This window comes from Durio zibethinus, chromosome 11 (genome assembly GCF_047325235.1).
Source record: "Durio zibethinus cultivar Kanyao isolate XHJ-2024 chromosome 11, ASM4732523v1, whole genome shotgun sequence".
Lineage (NCBI taxonomy): Eukaryota > Viridiplantae > Streptophyta > Magnoliopsida > Malvales > Malvaceae > Durio > Durio zibethinus.
The window spans coordinates 9048668-9067014 of record NC_143172.1 but is presented as its reverse complement, the minus strand read 5'-3'; the positions used below and the strand labels follow the sequence as shown (position 1 = coordinate 9067014).

Below are 18347 nucleotides of genomic sequence, written 5' to 3'. Positions count from 1 at the left end.
GACAAATTCATATCAAGACTATAAGTTGATCAACTTAACCAAACGATATAAAACCTGCATTTGCAGAGAGTTAGAGGTCACTTTCTGTTTCACTTTAAAAATAAAGGCGAGACACTTCTTTTTACTTTTATCTTCATGCATATATATATATATATATATAAGTATATATATAACTGCCAGTCTGCTGCCTGCCCAATACAAATCCAATAAATATATATACTTCAAAGATACGATTTTGGTTTTTCAATTAACAGAAGTGGTCCAAAAAGAATGCGCATTTCTAAACTCTAAACTCTCATGCCTTTTGCAGTTTTTTTTCCATTGTGAAACACCTTCAAGATCAAAGTGAACAATATTTACATGATAGGGGTAATTAAACTTGTAAAGTAATGATTTTTTTGGATAAGTGTATTTATTATTATCAAAACAATTTATACAATTAAAGAATAAGTGACAACCTTTTAGAACAGGGACTTAGTATGAGTAAGTATTTTACCAATCTAGTCTTTAGCAGTACACCAAAACTAAATGATTGAAAGGCACTATGAGAGGTTGGAGAAGACATTCTAATTAAACTTGCGTAGATTTAGTGCTCACCAAACATGGTGCAACTATACTATAAGATGGTGCAAATATTATGGAATCAAATTATTCAAGAATGATTTAAAGAAGGAACTATGCTAAACAAGCAATAATCAGCAAATTATAATGCACTTTCATGTTTAAATTTTAAAACCAATGAACAACTATAACTAATGATCTATGCTGCAACCAAATTGAACAACTAAACATGCAATCTTAATAAATTAACCAAAATCGAATACTATCTAAACTAATTGAACTCAATTGTATGCAATTAACTCAATTTAATATGCAAAGTTTATGAAATCTAAACTTACCAATTTGAATTAAACTGAATTAATGTTAAATACTACTAATAGCATATAATTCAACCAAAACTTAAGTTACTAAACCTAATTAACTCTTAACACATGAAAATTGAACTATTAAATCTAAGAACATATTAACATGCAAGAGTACTGGATTAAACTTACCAGCTTTAATTAAATCAATTGAATCACTTGTGAAACCTAATAGTATGCAATCAAAACAAATTAAATTTATGTAACCCCAATTAATCCCTAAGACATGCAAATTAAACCAACTGAACAACTACTAAATTAAATTAACCCAATGAACGTGCAATAAATCAAAGATACACCAAACTAAATCAATTAAGGTGTACTAACCAAATCTAATATGATGAATGGAAACATGCAATTATGAAAATAAGATGAAACCAAAAGATAAATTGCATAAACAAAAGTAATAGGCAAAATGCAATTAAACAAGAATCAAAAACAAAAATGTTAGTACGTATAAACCAGAACCAGAAAATAGCTTGAGAAAGCTTGAATTAAGAATAATAATCTAAAACCCAATTGAATTATCCTAATAACAATTGACCGAATTGAAAAGCTTTAGAACAGAACTTCGAATGATCTTGAATCTTGAAATAAACATGCAAAAACTGGAATTAAATAAAAAGAAAACTAAAGAGCATAAAAACTAAAAAAAAAACAAGAAGAAGATGAAAACTATAGAGATTGGTCTGTCACCCTAGCCATGCACTTCCTAATGCCTAAAGCTAGCTATTTGTAGATAAAGAACCCTAAGGTAGGTTCAGCCAACTTGGATTTTCTGAAGTGGCAGACTTCTTGGTTTCATTGGAACACATTTCTTGAGTGGGAGAGTGAATCTTGGTAGGATTGGAGTAGAACTCTTCAAAACAAATCTTTAGATCGAATCTTGTCTTCTATATGGTAAGTAGCTTTTGCCCTTTTCTCTTTTTAATGTGTCGCAACTTCTTTAAGAGTACAAAAGAAGGGAATTCAAAATTTTTGAAGAAAAGGAGTTTGTTCAGTTTTAATGTCTTACATACCTTCTAGAAGTTCTTCAAATTGTATGATCTTGGGCTCTTTCTTGCATGGTGCGATTTGGACTCTTTTCTTAGAGAGTTCTTGGAGAATTTCTTTAAATAAAACTTTTTAATTTTTCATTGTGAATCTGTTTTGCTGCCCCCCCCCCCCCCCCCCGCCCTTTTTATTCAGCCTTTGTATTCATGCATGTCCTACTCTAGTTATGAATAAGTGCAAATCCAAATATAAATAGAATTCCTAATCAAGGTAGGAAAACTAAGGGCTATTTGGTCTTTTTTGAATATGAATAGAATTGCCTAGTCATTATGCCACATAAGCCTCCAAGTCATCTCCCTTGGCCAATGAGAAAAGACTTGCTACCATGTCATCCATTAGTAATCCTACTCATGTGCACCTACATAAGCTACCATGAACTTGCATTCAACTTGAATCTACAAATATGATATTCACCGTAGCCAAACATGCCTTGCTTCTTTCTTGCATGAATTTTTTGAATTTTTCATCAAGATTGAGGTATTCTAAGTCCCTTAGGTTTGGCAAAACAAACCTTGCACATTTTTATTTTAAGGTTTCCAAGAATGTCAAGAACTTCAAAAATCAGTAAGAACATACCAAGAACAGTCCAAGGTTCATTCCAATGCATCAAGAATCAACAAAGATTGCTTAAGAAACTTCAAGATAGTTAGAAATTTTTAAAATAAAATATATGACATTGGAAAGGAAATGATAAAACGGTCATTTAAATTAGAAGGAGCAAAAGTCCACTATAGTTAGACTTAAGTGGCTAATGGACCATGGGCTTCGTTTTTCAAGCTTGGTTGGTCTTACATTAATTAAATAATTAATATATATTAATATTTAACTAATGATACTTGGCACTTGGACATGTGACACGTGTAGTGTAGTAAATAAAATATTATTTTATTTAAAGTTTGTAAGTATCTAATTAATTAAACTATGTCCAAAACATATAGGCAAATAAGAACAGATAGTTAAGTCTGTACAAAATAGATAGATAAGTCTATTCAAAACAAACAATTTTAATTGCTTAAAAAATAGACAGCATCTGTCTATTCAAAATAGGCAGTTATGTCTATAGGAGAAATAGACACTTAATTATTTATAAAAAGCTCATCTAGTTTTTTGAAAAAGACGTAAACAATTCTGGGAACTTTCCCTCCTTTTTCAAAACTCCAGATTTCTTTTAAAAAAGTTTTGCTACAAAAAAACATTTTTAGAAGTTTGATGATTTTATAATATGTTGATGAATTCTTGGTGGACTAATTTCATCAGTACAAAATGTAATTAGTCACTAGGCTTCATTGTATCATCGAGGTTTATTGCCTATAACCCTTTTGTACACCTATTAAGTAAATAATATGATGAAGCAAATAAAACCATAGGGAAAGTGGCACCATTACACGCCTTGGAGCCTTTCCTCAAAATTTTAGATTTACTAGAAGCAGAAATTTTAGATTTTCAGTTTCTTACACTAATAATCTTAAGGTTTTATTGGTTCAATAATGGCTAATGAAGCAATGCTTAGGGAATTGGCTTCTAGTTTTGTCAAATTGGATCTTTCAATGGTGGTAACTTTTTAAGATGATAGAAAAAGATACATTTCTTGCTTTTAACCTTGAAGGTTGTATATGTTTTGACTACACTCAGGCCAAAAAAAATGAAACAGAATCTGCTGTTGCAACAAGGGTAAGGCAAAAATGGGATAATACAGACTATATGTATAAAGGCCATATTTTGAATAGTCTGTCTGATAGACTATTTGATACATACCAAAACAAGGCTATTGTAAAGGAATTATGTGACAAATTGGAAATTAGGAATATGATTGAGGATGCAATAAATAAAAAATTTTTAGTCATTTCAATAATTATCATATGATTTATGGATATTCTGTGGATGAGTAACTATGTGAAATTGAAAGAATGCTTAATTAATTTAAACAATATAATGTATAATATAAGTATGGATGAAACAATTATTATGTCCTCTATAATAGAAAAACTTCCTCCATCATGAAAGAACTTTAAATAAAAGTTTAAAATATAAGAAGGAGGAAATCACTATTGAGGTTTTGGCTAATCATCTTCGAATTGAAGAGGAATACAAAAAGCAATAATAAAATTTCAGTTCTGGTGATGTTAAAGTTCATGTTTTGAAGGAAAGCTAGACTACTAAGCCTATAAAAAAAAAGTTCAAGTTCAAGCATATTGCTAATGGGCCTAAATTCAAAAAGAACCAGAAAGGACTAAAAGGCTCATGTTACCATTGTAATAAGCCAAGACATTTTAAGAAAAAATATCAGTTGCTACAAAAGAAAAATGATTTTTCAAAAGGTGATATTTTTGAAAATTTTTTTACCATGATTTCTGAAATCAACATGGTTAAAAATGATGAATCTTGGTGGATTAATTCGAGGGTAATAAAACATACATACAAAGAAAAAAACATGTTCACAACATTTAAACCAAGTAAATATGGCAATGTCCTTGACATGGAAAATTTTTCTATAACAACAATCAAATGCAAAAGAACTGTTGAACTCAAATTCACTTTTGGAAAAACTTTAACTTTAAATGATCTGTATTATGTACTAGAAGCTAGGAAAAACTTAACATCTAGAAGTTTGTTGAACAAGTTTAGCTTCAAACTTGTATTTGAGGTAGATAAGTTTATATTGTCTAAGAGAGAAATTTTTATTAGGAAAAGGTATATGCATGAAGGAATGCTCAAACTCAATATTATTAATAAGAATAAAAATGTTATTTTTGTTTACATGGTTGAATCTTCGTATTTATGGCATTATAGATTAGGTTATTTAAATTACAGAAAACTGCATGACATGAGTAAGCTTCTGTTAATTCCTAAATTTAGTCAAGATATTAATAAATGTAATACATGCATTTGACTAAGATTACTAGAAATTCTTTTCCTAAGGTTAAAAGAAATACAAAGTTACTTAAGTTTATTCACAATGATGTTTGTGATATGTATAGCACTAATCCATCATCTAGAAAGAAATATTTTGTCACATTCATAAAAGATTGTACTAGACATTGTTATGTTTATCTATTATATTCCAAAAATGAAGTATTGGATAAGTTTAAAATATATAAATCTAAAGTTGAACTTTAGTATGAATCTTTTATCAAGTGCATGAGGTCGGATAAGGGTAAAGAATATTATAGTCTAAGTTACTTTGAATCCACTAGAATAATCCATCAAGGTACAGCTCCTTATACACCATAACATATTGGTGTAGCTAAAAGGAAGAATAGGGTCTTAACAAAAATGATAAATGTAATGTTATCATATTCTGGTCTTGGACAAAGATTTTGGGGTGAAGCTTTATTAACAACTTGTCATATACTGAATAGAATTCATAACAAAGAAACAAAAATAACCTCATATAAACAATGGAATTAAAGAAAACCAAATCTTTATTATTTAAAGGTTTGGAGATGTAAAGCTGTAGTTAAAATTTCAAAACCTAAAACCAAAAAGTTGGGTGAAAGATGAATAGAATGCATATTTATAAGATATGAACAAAATAGTAAAGCATATAGGTTCATGATAATTAAACCAAATGATTTAGTTTCAGTTAATACTATTATTAAATCAAAAGATGCAATTTTTTATGACAATAGATTTAAATATATTTTGAGACAGCTACAACCACTACAAACAATTCATCTTATAAATAGAAAAGAAATTCCTAATCCATTAAAACAAATTGAAATTAGTGAGCAAAAGGGTTAAAAAGGTAAAAGATTTTAGACTAGATTTATTTATGTTCCTTGTGGAAAAGATTGGAAAAAACATAAAAAATAAAATTTCTTATTGTTTTAATACAGAGTCTGATCTCACTACATAAAAAGAGGCAATGAAGTCTCAAGATTTAGCATTTTGGAAAGAAGCAATAAATGACAAAATGGATTCAATAATGGGAAATAACATTTGGATTTTGGTTGACCTTCCACCAAGATCTAATCCAATAGGTTGTAAATGGATTTTCAAAAAGAAAATGCAAATGGATGGAACCATAGATAAATGTAAAGCAAGGTTGGTAGCCAAGAGCTTTACTCCAAAGCATTTGATATGTATGCTTCAATAGCTGGAATTGTTGCAATTAGGCTTTCAATTTCACTTGTCCCTATTTATAATTTGATTATACATCAAATGGATGTAAAAATGGCATTTTTATATGGTGAATTAGAAAAGAAAATATATATAGAACAACAAAAAGGACATATTATTCCAAGTCAAGAGCATAAGGTTTGTAAGCTTGTAAAGTTCTTATATGGACTTAAGCAAGCGCCAAAATAGTGTCACAAGAAATTTGATGAAGTCATTCTTACTAATGGTTTTAAAACTAATGAGTCTGATTTATGCACATATAGCAAATTTGAAAATGGTAAATGAGTAATAGTTTGCTTATATGTGGATGATATGCTAATACTTAACATTGATTCAAAGCAAGTAAAGGAAACAAAAAAATTTTTATCAAATAATTTTTCAATGAAAGATATGGGTATAATGGATGTTATTCTTGGAATTAAAATAATTTAGAATGATAATGGTATAACTTTGTGACAATCACATTATATTGAAAAAGTACTTAAAAAGTTTGATCTTTTTTACTGTATTCCAGTATCTACACCTATAGATTTTCAACTAAAATTAGTATTGAATATGGGTAAGACAATTGATTAGTTGTAATATGCAAGAGTAATTGCTTGCCTAATGTATACAATAACTTGTAAAGGCCAGACATAGCATTTGCTATTGGCAAGTTAAGTAGGTACACAAGTAATCCAAATAACTTGCATTGGCAAACAATTAAAAAAGTACTTAGGTATTTGAAGAAAACAATCAATTATGGATTGTGTTATAACAAATATCCTTTAGTTTTGTAGGATATTCTGATGCTAGTTGGATTACTAATGTGGAAAATCATAATTTTACAAGCGGCTAGATCTTTGTACTTGGTAAGGGTGCCATTTTTTAAGGTTTCATAAAGCAAACATGCATAACAGATTCTTCCATGGAAATTGAGTTTATTGCATTAGCCACAGCAACTAAAGAAGCTAAATGGCTAAGAAATTTATTAAATGAAATACCTTTATCACCTAAACTAATTTCCCTAATTTCTATCTGATGTGATAGTGAAGTAACTCTAGTAATGGCATATAGCTATGTGAGGTCTAGATATATTGGATTAAGATATAGCTATGTTCAACAAATAATTTCAGATGGAGTAATCACTATAGTATATAATGAAAAGTCCAGACATATTGGATTAAGACATAGCTATGTTCAGTAATTAATTTCAGATGGAGTAATCATTATAAACTATGTGAGGTCTAGTGAAAACTTGATGGATTTTTTAACCAAACGTCTTGCTAGAGAATTAATAAAAAAAACCTTAATAAGGATGGGGCTTAAGCTCATAAAGTAAAATTATCCATGATGGAAACTTAACTCAATGCTTAGTATAATGTCAAATCTTGAATTCAATGAGACAAAGTACATCATTTATATGTGACTACTATCACTATAATAAATTTATAATTCCATCCTAGGTAAAAGTGTTAGGTACCCATAATGGTAAAGGATGGATGAATAATATACTCTTAATAGACCTATAACATAAAATTGTTAAAGTGTTATAATTAAGGAAACACTTTTGATGGGAGCTACCTATGTGAGTGTGAAGTGTGGCCACTTCTAGAAGCTTAAGAGCTTGGCTCTAATAGCACTCATGAAAAGAGGATATAGACACATGACCATAAAAGTGTCACTGGCTACCGAGCATTCATTGGGTGTTGAAATCATTATGTGAGACAAGTTTGGTTAACCAAATGGAATAGCTAGTTCAAAGCATAATTTACCATGCCATTTTCAGTTAACTTTAACTTGTTTTCACTAAGTGAAGGTTCAAATCTGAATATACCTTCATTTAAGCAATTGATTTCCAAGATCATCATAAATCTAGATTATTTTGAAAATGGTAAGGAATTGTTAGAAATTTTCAAAATAAAATATGAAAAATAATCCCACATTGGAAAAGAAAATGATGAGACAGTCGTTTAAATTAATAGGAGCAAAAGTGCACTGTAGTTGGACTTAAATGGCTAATGACCATGGGCTTGGTTTTTCAAGTTTGGTTGGTCTTGCATTAATTAAATAATTAGTATATATGAATATTTAATTAATGACACTTGGCACTTGGACACTTGGCATATGCAGTGCAATAAATAAAATATTATTTTATTTAAAATTTGTAAAAAAAATTTATTTAAAATTTATAAGTGTTTGATTAATTAAAATCTGTCCAAAATAGATAGGCAAATAAGAACAAATGATTAAATATGTACAAAACAAACAGATAAGTTTATTCAAAATAAATAGTTTTAATTGTTCAAAAAATAAATAGTTTCTATCTATTTAAAATAAACAATTATGTTTGTAAAAGAAAAAGACATTTATTTATTTATAAAAAGCTCCTTTAGTTTTCTAAAAAAGACAAAAACAATTCTTAGAACTCTTCGTCCTTCTTCAAAACTCCAGATTTCTTTTATAAAAGTTTTGCTATAGAAAACTTTTATAAAAGTTCAATGATCTTGTAATATACTGATGAATTCTCAATGGACTGATTTCGTCAGTACAAATTACAATCAATCACTAGGCTTCATTGTATCTTATAGATTTACTACCAGCAACCCTTTTACACACCTACAAGTAAATAACACGGTGGAGACAAATAAAACCTTAAAGAGACTGGCACCGTTACTTGCCTTAAAGCCTTTCTCAAAATTTCAAATTTTCAGTTTCATGCAATAAAAACAATTTTTCAAGATTCAATATTTCTTTCAAGATTGCCTACAAAATAAAAAATTAAGTCCATTAAGAGTAAATTGAACCTTATTTAGCTAAGAACCAAGCAAAAAATCACTCATTTAAGTATTAAAAATAATTCTATGAAATAGAGTTATTAAACTCTCAAACTTGAACTTTTGCTTGTCCTCAAGTAAAATAAAACCAAGGTAAATAGAAAATAACATACTAAATATCAAAATACATACTTCCAATTATAAGATTTTCATAAGATCCTAAAAAAATTGCATGATGAATATAATTAAGAGAAAATCATAAGCAAAGATTACAAACCATATTCCACTACCAAAAAATGGGTTTTTAGTAACCACAATTTACAATAATTGAAAATATCGTTGCAAAATTTTATTATATTTGCAACAACTTTTAATAGTCATTACTTATTTGAATTTTTTTATATTTTATGTAGCGATAATTTTTGTTGTTGCTAATTCCTATAAAATTAAAACAGAAATCATTATGAAATTCTATTATATTTGCAATAATTTTTTATTATTGTTACCTAATTGACTTTTTAAATATTTTATATAACGATAAAAAAAGTTGATAATAAAATTAAAAACAATAAAAAAATCATTATGAAATTCTATTATATTTTTAATATTTTTTTATTATCGTTACCTAATTGACTTTTTAAATATTTTATACAACAATAAAAAATGTTGATACGATATCTATACCATATTCAAAACGACAAAAAAAAAAAGTCATTTTGAAATATTATTGGATTTACAATGACATGCTTAATTATTGTTAAATTAAACTTTTTAAAAATATTTTACACAATGGTTAAAATAGTTGTTATAAAATCTCTATCATTTTCTTTAAAGTTTAAAAAAAAAATTGTCATTGCAAAATTCTTTTAGATTTGTAACAATTTTTAAAACAATTTCTAAAAATATTTTAATCTCTTTCTTTTATATTGTATTTGTTCAATTCTTATAATTGTAATATTATTTTATTTCAAATTAAAAATACTTAAATGAACATCAAAAACTTTGTATCTTAAAATTTATTTAATTGATTGTACTAATTTAATACTATAAAGAATATAAATTTTGTTTTCTAACTAAATTGATATTTGTTTGAGAACTAATTTCAAATATACTCATGAACAGATATGACCTATTACTTACTAACTTCTATTTCTTTTCTGAATTACTTATAACTATCATTGTGATTATAATTCTCATTTTGGTTCTTCTTTAATTTTTGGATGTTGTTCTTAATTTTAAAATATTACTTTTAGGAATCGAATTAACTTTTGCTTTATGATTAAGTCAATAACTTTCCAAACATCATTCATGAACTGCAGGCATATCCCCAGTTTGAATCTAAGTTATTTATTGACATCCACAGAGTCAATTTCTAATATTATTTAATTTTTTTACCAATAATGCTATTAATTTACTCACTTAATAATAATAATAAAATGATGATGATGATGTTTTATTCATTTAAGATTGTATGAGTAAGTTAAGAAAAATATATATTAAAAAAAAACCTTATTTGAATTTGTTTAAATTTGATAAAATATAGTTAATTTCAAGTATTATAGAGTTTCAAAATAGATAATTATATTTTTGAGATTTACATTAAAGTATTTTAGCTTAAATTTGCATCATTCTTGACTTCTAGTAGTGCTTCTATTAAGGGATTCAGGAGATCATTTTTATCTATAAAAAAATAATCACCAAATGTTTGGAGGGCTATTCTTACATATATTAATAGTAAAATTTTTAAATTGAACAAGCATAATTAAAATATTAACCCATATCAATTTAATTATCATATCAATTAATTTTATAAATATACATTAATGGAGTATGGGACAATCTTTCAATCTTTAATTTCACAAATTTCATGATTATACAATCCATGTTTTTAAAGGAATAAAAAAAACAAAAACAAATATTATGGAGTGGATGGATATTGAAAAAAATTAACAAATAAAACAATTAAATATTATGGGCACCTATGTTGTGGCCAAAATTGACTTTTTTTTATTTGACTAAAAAAAGGTCTCGTCCGCTGCTATGTACTACCCACCAAATTATAAAACTAACTCCACGTTTCATAAAATTGCATTTACGGAACGACTCTTGCTCAATAAAAAAAAAATTCTTCAAAATCTTTTCTCTTAACATTCGATTTCGTTAAGTGAGAGAGCCAGAGAGATAAGAATTGGATGCCTTCGACTCCATCACCGATCTTTTGAGAGACTTTGCCTCCATCTTGTCAAGCGCTGCCACAAGCCCGATCACACAGGTACCCCCCCTCCCCCTTCCTTCTTTTTAAAAGAAAAAAGTATATCTTTTTAAATTTTTAAGGTTTTTGTAAAGATCTAATTTTTTTTATTGGAGAATGCTGATTGTTTTGTATGCAGACTTCAAAAAGGTGGCTATCCGTCCAGCAATTGGTTTTTAATGTTGGAATTCATTGAATTCTTCGTTAAACTCATCTTTATTCCTGCCAATAACATCATCGTTGGTTCTGCTTCGATAATTATGACTTGTTGACTCGGTTTTTGGATGCTTGTGGTATCTAATTTTGCATTTGTGTGCATGATTACACGTAAGTTTTAATCTAATCTACAAAAATGGTTTGCATTTGGAGGACTCTAATTAGAGGATTTTTCTTATGTTTATGGAAGATAAAATGTAGTCAATTAGCGAAAATTTGTCAAATTTTGAAGTAGTAGCCTTTTTTGGAATCATGAAATGAGTTATGCTATTTAAAACATCTGCTGTTCTGGAATTTCAGTAGAAGCATTACAAACTGTGAGAAATTAAGATAATGATAATCCACTTAGACCTAGAGGTATGCAGAGAGAGTTTAAAATGATCATGTATGCTACTTGCATGACTGAATTCTTTCTCAATTACTTGAAAAGGTGATGTTGGGGGTTCAACTCACGTTTTCTTTGCATCATATTCTTTTTACTTAGTTAATCAATTTTCAGTTTGTAGAAAATGTAAAAAGAAATAGATAAAGTAACTAGAAGAATAAGAGATAGACTTAGCATAAGCTTATATGCAAGCATGCACGTAATATAACAATCGCTCTTCATTTTGTGTTCATTATCACAATTTTTTTGGTTAATTATCTTCATTCGCTTAGTATACTAATGTTTTATTCTGTCATCTATAAATGGATCACATTGCATCCATCAATAAACACAAGAAAATGTATTAAAGATCATTTGGGCATCCTAACTGATGCAAGCATAGTTAAGGACTTATTCCCTAAAGAACCACTGATGAATAAACAGATAACCAAGAACAAAAATTATTTCCTATCTCTGTCTCCCAATGGATTTGTATACTTTAATAATGTTGCCTAACAAAATCAAAGGGCCTATAACTAAGATGTGATCAGTTGTAAGAAAAATATTCTAGTTGTGTTTACTTATTTTTAAAAACTACGGAGTAATAAACAATGAAATAGTGGTAATGGCATTGTTTTGGAGTTCTTATACTTATAGCAATTATTATATAATGTTGATTTTAACAACTTTGTTAAATATGTGGAAAAAGGCGGGGAATGTTAGTGTTGGTTAATTTCTTATCTTTTCCAATTATAAGTTTAATTTATTAATGGCTTTTCAGGTGTTTCCTAATAAGCTAGAAAAACGTGAGGCCTCTCAGCTTACCAAAGCAGCTCTACTAGGTAATCAAATGAATTACTCCAGATTACCTTCAATTTTATGTGCTACTATGTTGAGGTGCTCTTTTCATAATGATGGTTTGGTTCTTTATCCTTAATAAAAGTTTATGGGAATATCTCATTTGCCAATTGGACATCATATGCATTTCATTCGTTTTTCCTTCCTCTCTGTCTCTCACACTCTTCCTTTTTCACTCCCAGTCGATCCGTAAATCGATGGAGCCACTGTGTGTCTCCCATCGTGCCATTCCTGCCTCTTTCAGTTAGTCTCTTAACTAACCTCACCGGAATCCTAAGGTAATTTTCTTTCTCTTTTTTGATGTTTGCAGTAAAGATTGCTTTCATTTCTAAAGTCTATTTAAAGGGTTTTTTTTCAGATTTATTTCATATTGATGTGAAGAAAACACTTGAAGGTTAAAAAAAGAAGGATTCTTTTCACCTTATACTTTGGGCTTCATATACCTTCACTGACCTACGGCAAAGATCTTGTCGTTGTCTTTCTTGCTTTATTTTTTCCATTTCACTTGCCTTCCCCGAACCCTTAATTTGATGTAACTTATGTGATCTAATTTACTTACCAAAGTTCATACTTATTTATGTGTGGTTTATATGAAAGAATATTTATCTAAGTGATTTCTTAATTTTAATTTGTAGGATTACAAATAACCCTCTTTCAAGATTTATTGGAAGGTAATATTGCATATTGCATTTCTGGTTAATCCAGTTTTACATTCAATTTTTTCCACTTACGGTTCGTTGTGATTTGTGGATATGAATGATAAGTTTCATGTCAGGTACCTTTGTTTCGTGCTTTGAGGAGTGAATTACTTTTTTTTTTTAATGGGATGTAATTTACATTGGTTGATTTACCTATGGACAATTTTAGTATATTGATTTGTTGCTTTTGGATGAAAAGGAAAGATATTCATTTTTCTTTTCATTTTTTCATGTTTTTATTAACTTCGAAGTTGTTTTTATTTTGCAGGCACTAAATACATTGGATCTAGACATGAAAACACTTAAGGAAATCTGGATATGATTTTATAAAACTTTCAATTCATCCAAATGAGCAAGTATATGGACTTACTACACCATCAACCTTGAAAGATACTTAATAGAGTTGTAAGATCTAAATCTTAGATTACTCATTTAGGAAATTTAATTTTTGTAATATATTTTGGGATGTTATTTACTTATTTAGGAATTTTAGTTGTTGTAATACATGTTAGAACAAATGTACTGTAATGATTGCATTTCTTTAATATATTAATTTTATTTTAAAAATGAATTCTCTCCTTTTTTTATCATGAAATTTTATTCAATTATAAATTTCATTAATATTAAATATTTTAATTATCACAACTAGACGAATGTCATTGTGTAATGATTTTTGACAACAATATTAGTCATTTTTAAAGTTAATGAAGTTGTTACTAAATATTTATTTACTATTTTTAACAAGATCAATATTGTTAGGAAAAAATTATTTGCAACAATAATATTTATTATTAGATTTTCTTAAGTTGTTGCATAACAAATTAGAAACGACAAAATTGTTTCGCAAGAATTTTTAGCAACGATTTTTATCGTTTTTAAAATAACTATTGTAATAACAAAATAATTGTTTCGAAAGTGATTTGCAACAAAACATATTTCATTGCAAAAAAAAAAATAAAAATTAGGCAACCAAAATAATTTTATTACATAAAAGTTTTGGTAACAATTTGACAACCACATTAAATTGTTACTTAAATATAATTTATTTACCAACGAGAAAAAGCCATTTCAATACACATATTTTTATGACTTTTGATATGATAAAAATCGTTGCATATGCTTTTAACAACGAAGGTACACACAATGACCTTACAACAAATTTTTTTTTGTTGCGAAAACGTTTTAGCAACAATAAATTATCACTTTGCAATGATATTAAGTGTTACTAAAATAACTTTTTCTTGTAGTGTTCATTCAAGAGTAAGCCACCCTTCAATTGCAAATTTTCGTGTGTGTGCATAATTTATGTTATATCAATACAAGACATTCAATTTTAAGTTATGCAAACATGAAATTAACACATAATCTTAAAGCATGTACAATTTCATAATTTGGTTTTTCACATCTCTCTCCACTAATGTAGCCACATTTAACCAAAGATCAATAGATCTTATTAAGCTTATAATATCAGACTAGGGTTAAGGTAAGATAAAGGAAAATTTAAGCTCATAACCCTAAACATGCATTATTTAGGATCTGTATCTTTAATAAAATCGTTTTCAAGAATTGTAACACCCCCAAACTTATATTCTTCTTTCTTTTTTCTTTCTTTGTAACTAAATCAACAACTTCTCAACAATTTGCATAGCTTGCTATTTTTTTCATGTTTTCACCTTTCATCCCAATGTAACATAGTTCTCATATTTATCTTTGATTGATCCATATGCACATATAGTAAGGTAGAAATATAAAGATAATAAATCAAATGGTAGCTAAATCATGTAAGTGAACACAAAGAAAGGAATATATCTATTAGGCTTAAAAAGGGTGACTAAGGATAAACATATATAAGGTTAGCTTGAAAGACTCAAACAATCCAAAAATGGTCTAAATCATCTCCCTAGTTAAGTTTAGTCTAATATTTCACCTCAAGAGATGCTCAATTTTAAAACCAAAATATAACTTTAAAGATCAATGCAATCCCATATCTACATAAACCTTAACTAAACATGCATACATCTCAATGAGCAAGACTATGTGCTTAAAAACTTAGAAATATTACAATTAAAAAAAAAATTCCAAAAATCATTTTATGCTTTCACTATATTCATTCTTTTCCAATAAGCTATATTCAAAGTCAATCAAGGTTCTATCATTGGATTATAAGAAAATAATCAAAGAAACCAATATTTTGATTCTAAACATGATATATTAACCTTAAAATAGAAAATTTTGAAGAGATTGAAAAAAAAAATTGCATAAAATTTTCTCTCCCTTCAACTTAAGTAACACATTATCCTAAATGTGTGAAGGTAGAACAATAAAGTATAAAAAGAGAAGAGATATTCCCTAAGTTCTCAAAACTGAATCTGTTATTTGTAGGAAATTTTTAAGTGTTACACTTTTTCCTATCTTTTTGTTCCTCGTACTTGCAAAAGCAAAAGCAAAAACAAACAAACAAACAAAACATTTAAGCAAAACTGAAATAAGAACTAATCCTAAATATTCAAAATTGAAAATTAAAACTTGGGTTGCCTCCCAAGAAATGCTAGTTATAGTTAAGCTTGACTAATACCCAAAAATTACATATAAGTAAGTTTGGTCAAAAAGAAAACTTCTTGCCCATCAACATATCCTCCAAAATACCTCTTCAATCAGTGCCTATAACCTTAAAAGGTTTCCTAAACTTTGCATTCATAATCTCCACAATCCTATGTAAAAAGACTTAGGTTACTACAAAAGGACCTTCTCATCTTGATTAAAGCTTACCAGAGAATAATTTAAGTCTCGAGTTGAAAATCAAGACATGTTGGCCAAGCTCAAAGGTTTTCTCCATAATCTTTTTATCATGCCACTTTTTGGTCTTCTCTTTAAATAACTCGACATTCTCATGAGCATAAAGTCTAAATTCATCGAGCGTATTTAATTGAAGAATCTTTTCTTACTAGCAACTTTTACATCATTTAAGTTTTTGATTGCCCAATATGCCTTTTGCTCTAATTCCACAAGAAGATGACATGATTTACCATAAATCAATTGATATGTAAACATACCTATTAGGGTCTTAAAGGTCATTTGATATACCTATAGAGAATCATCAAGCTGAATTGACCAATCCTTCCTTGAGGGATTTATAATTTTCTTTAGGATTTTCTTAATTTCCTTATTGGATACTTAAGCTTGGCCACTTGTTTGAGGATGGTATGTAGTAGCTATCCTATGCTTCACCCTATATTTGGCAACTAGAGCTTTAAACATCTTATTGCAATAGTAGGATCTTTCATCATTTATTATAGCCTTTCGTGTGCTAAACCTTGTGAAAATATTTTTTTAAGAAATTGCAAGACCACCTTAGCATTATTATAAGGAAAAAAATAGTTATTTCTACACACTTAGCACATAGTCTACTGCTAATAAAATGTATAAGTTACCATAAGAAAAAATAAAAGGACCCATGAAATCAATTCCCCGTATATCAAGGATTTCAACTTTCAAGACGCTGGTGAGAGGCATCTCATGCCTTCTTGAGAGATTCTTAATTTTTGACACCTATCACTTCTCAAAGCAAACTCATAAACATCTTTAAAAAGAGTGGCCAATACAAACCTGATTCAACACCTTGGCTGCTATTTTTACACCTCCATCATAATGTCCACCATATTCAAATGAGTGACGATTCCTTAGAATATCTTCTACTTCCTCCATGGGAATACACTTTCTTAAAACTTGATCTTTTCGTTGATTAAACAAGAAAAAGTCATCCCATCTATAATATTTAACATCATTAAGAAATTTTTTTCTTTGTTGAAAAGTAAAATCAGGAGGAAAAACATTACTGACAATATAATTAACAAAATCAGCATACCATGATAGAGTTTTGAATGAGAAAAATTGCTTATCAAGGAATGATTCATGGATCAACTCACTTTGTATAGCTTTTTTCTCTAATCTTGAAAGATGGTTAGTCACTTGATTTTCAATTCCTTTTTGTCTCTAATATCTAAATCAAACTCTTGTAGACGTAAAACTCATCTAATCAATCTTGGCTTAGCATCCTTCATGGCAATAAGATAATTTATGGCTTAATGGTCAATATATACCACCACCTTAGTGCCAATCAAGTAAGATTAAAATTTTTCAAAAGCGAAAACTATTACTAACATCTCCTTTTCAATTGTAGCATAATTCAACTATGCTTAATTCAAAGTTCTGGGGTAAGTCAAAGAGTGCAACCATGGCTCAATTTTGAGACAAGGTGTTGATGAATCTTTAAAGCTGAAAAACAACAAGCTTTATCTCAAGCAAGTCAGAGAAGGGATATGCCCTGAAGGTTAGGTCCTTAATTAGACCTCCATCTTCTTTGATCTTTATCTTGAACAAGGATGGACTTTCGGCTCCTCCTTAATATTTTTTATTTTAGTTTACTAATTATCAGGAGAATGGTCCTTGATCTCATTCTGATATCAATTGTAGTTGACTTATATTACTGAATTTGTACCGTGATTGTTCTAAATAAATACAAAGTTCATTGTTTGTTGGAAAAAAAAAAAGATCATGACATTGACATAATCTTTCACCAGTCTCAAATAGGCATCGACTTATTATTTGTGCAAATGGGTAAATGGGCCTTATAATCAACAGGTACATTCGTAGTATTTCTTATATTATAGTTTCTAGATTAATGACCTAACCCAAAGTTCAACCAAGCCACATCCAAATATTTGGATTTACTTATATCCTGTTATAAATGAGATATAATATCTTCAAATTTTTTATAAATAAATGTTTCATATAAAAAAAACAAATTTATAGCTTTTATTCGGTCCATGTATGTATGCATATGTTTAAAGAAAAATTCTAGTTAAAACAATTAGAACAACTTTGAAAAATGGTTGTAAATGTAAGTGTTGAAAAGAAATGGCTTAAGGGTCTAAAAAGCTATCAAACAAAGAATCATTTATCAATCAAGTCTTTAATGTTTTATTTTAACCAATTAAGTCTTTTATCTTCAATTTTTTTATCAATTAAACACAAATTAGATGAAAAATGGTTAAATGACTATTAAACCCATTATTGTCATTACAATAAAACACATGTGGACTTTAAATG

At 28.3% G+C, this 18347-nt stretch overlaps 1 pseudogene across 1 annotated transcript; it reads left to right on the top strand.

Annotated features, from left to right (window-relative positions):
* Positions 1-6650: 6650 nt before the first annotated feature.
* Positions 6651-13805, top strand: LOC111290154 (protein transport protein Sec61 subunit gamma-1 pseudogene; annotated as a pseudogene). The gene is made up of 7 exons (XR_016346651.1): positions 6651-6654; positions 11038-11123; positions 11242-11429; positions 12464-12524; positions 12723-12818; positions 13176-13211; positions 13507-13805. The product of XR_016346651.1 is annotated as a protein transport protein Sec61 subunit gamma-1 pseudogene (transcript).
* Positions 13806-18347: the final 4542 nt, after the last annotated feature.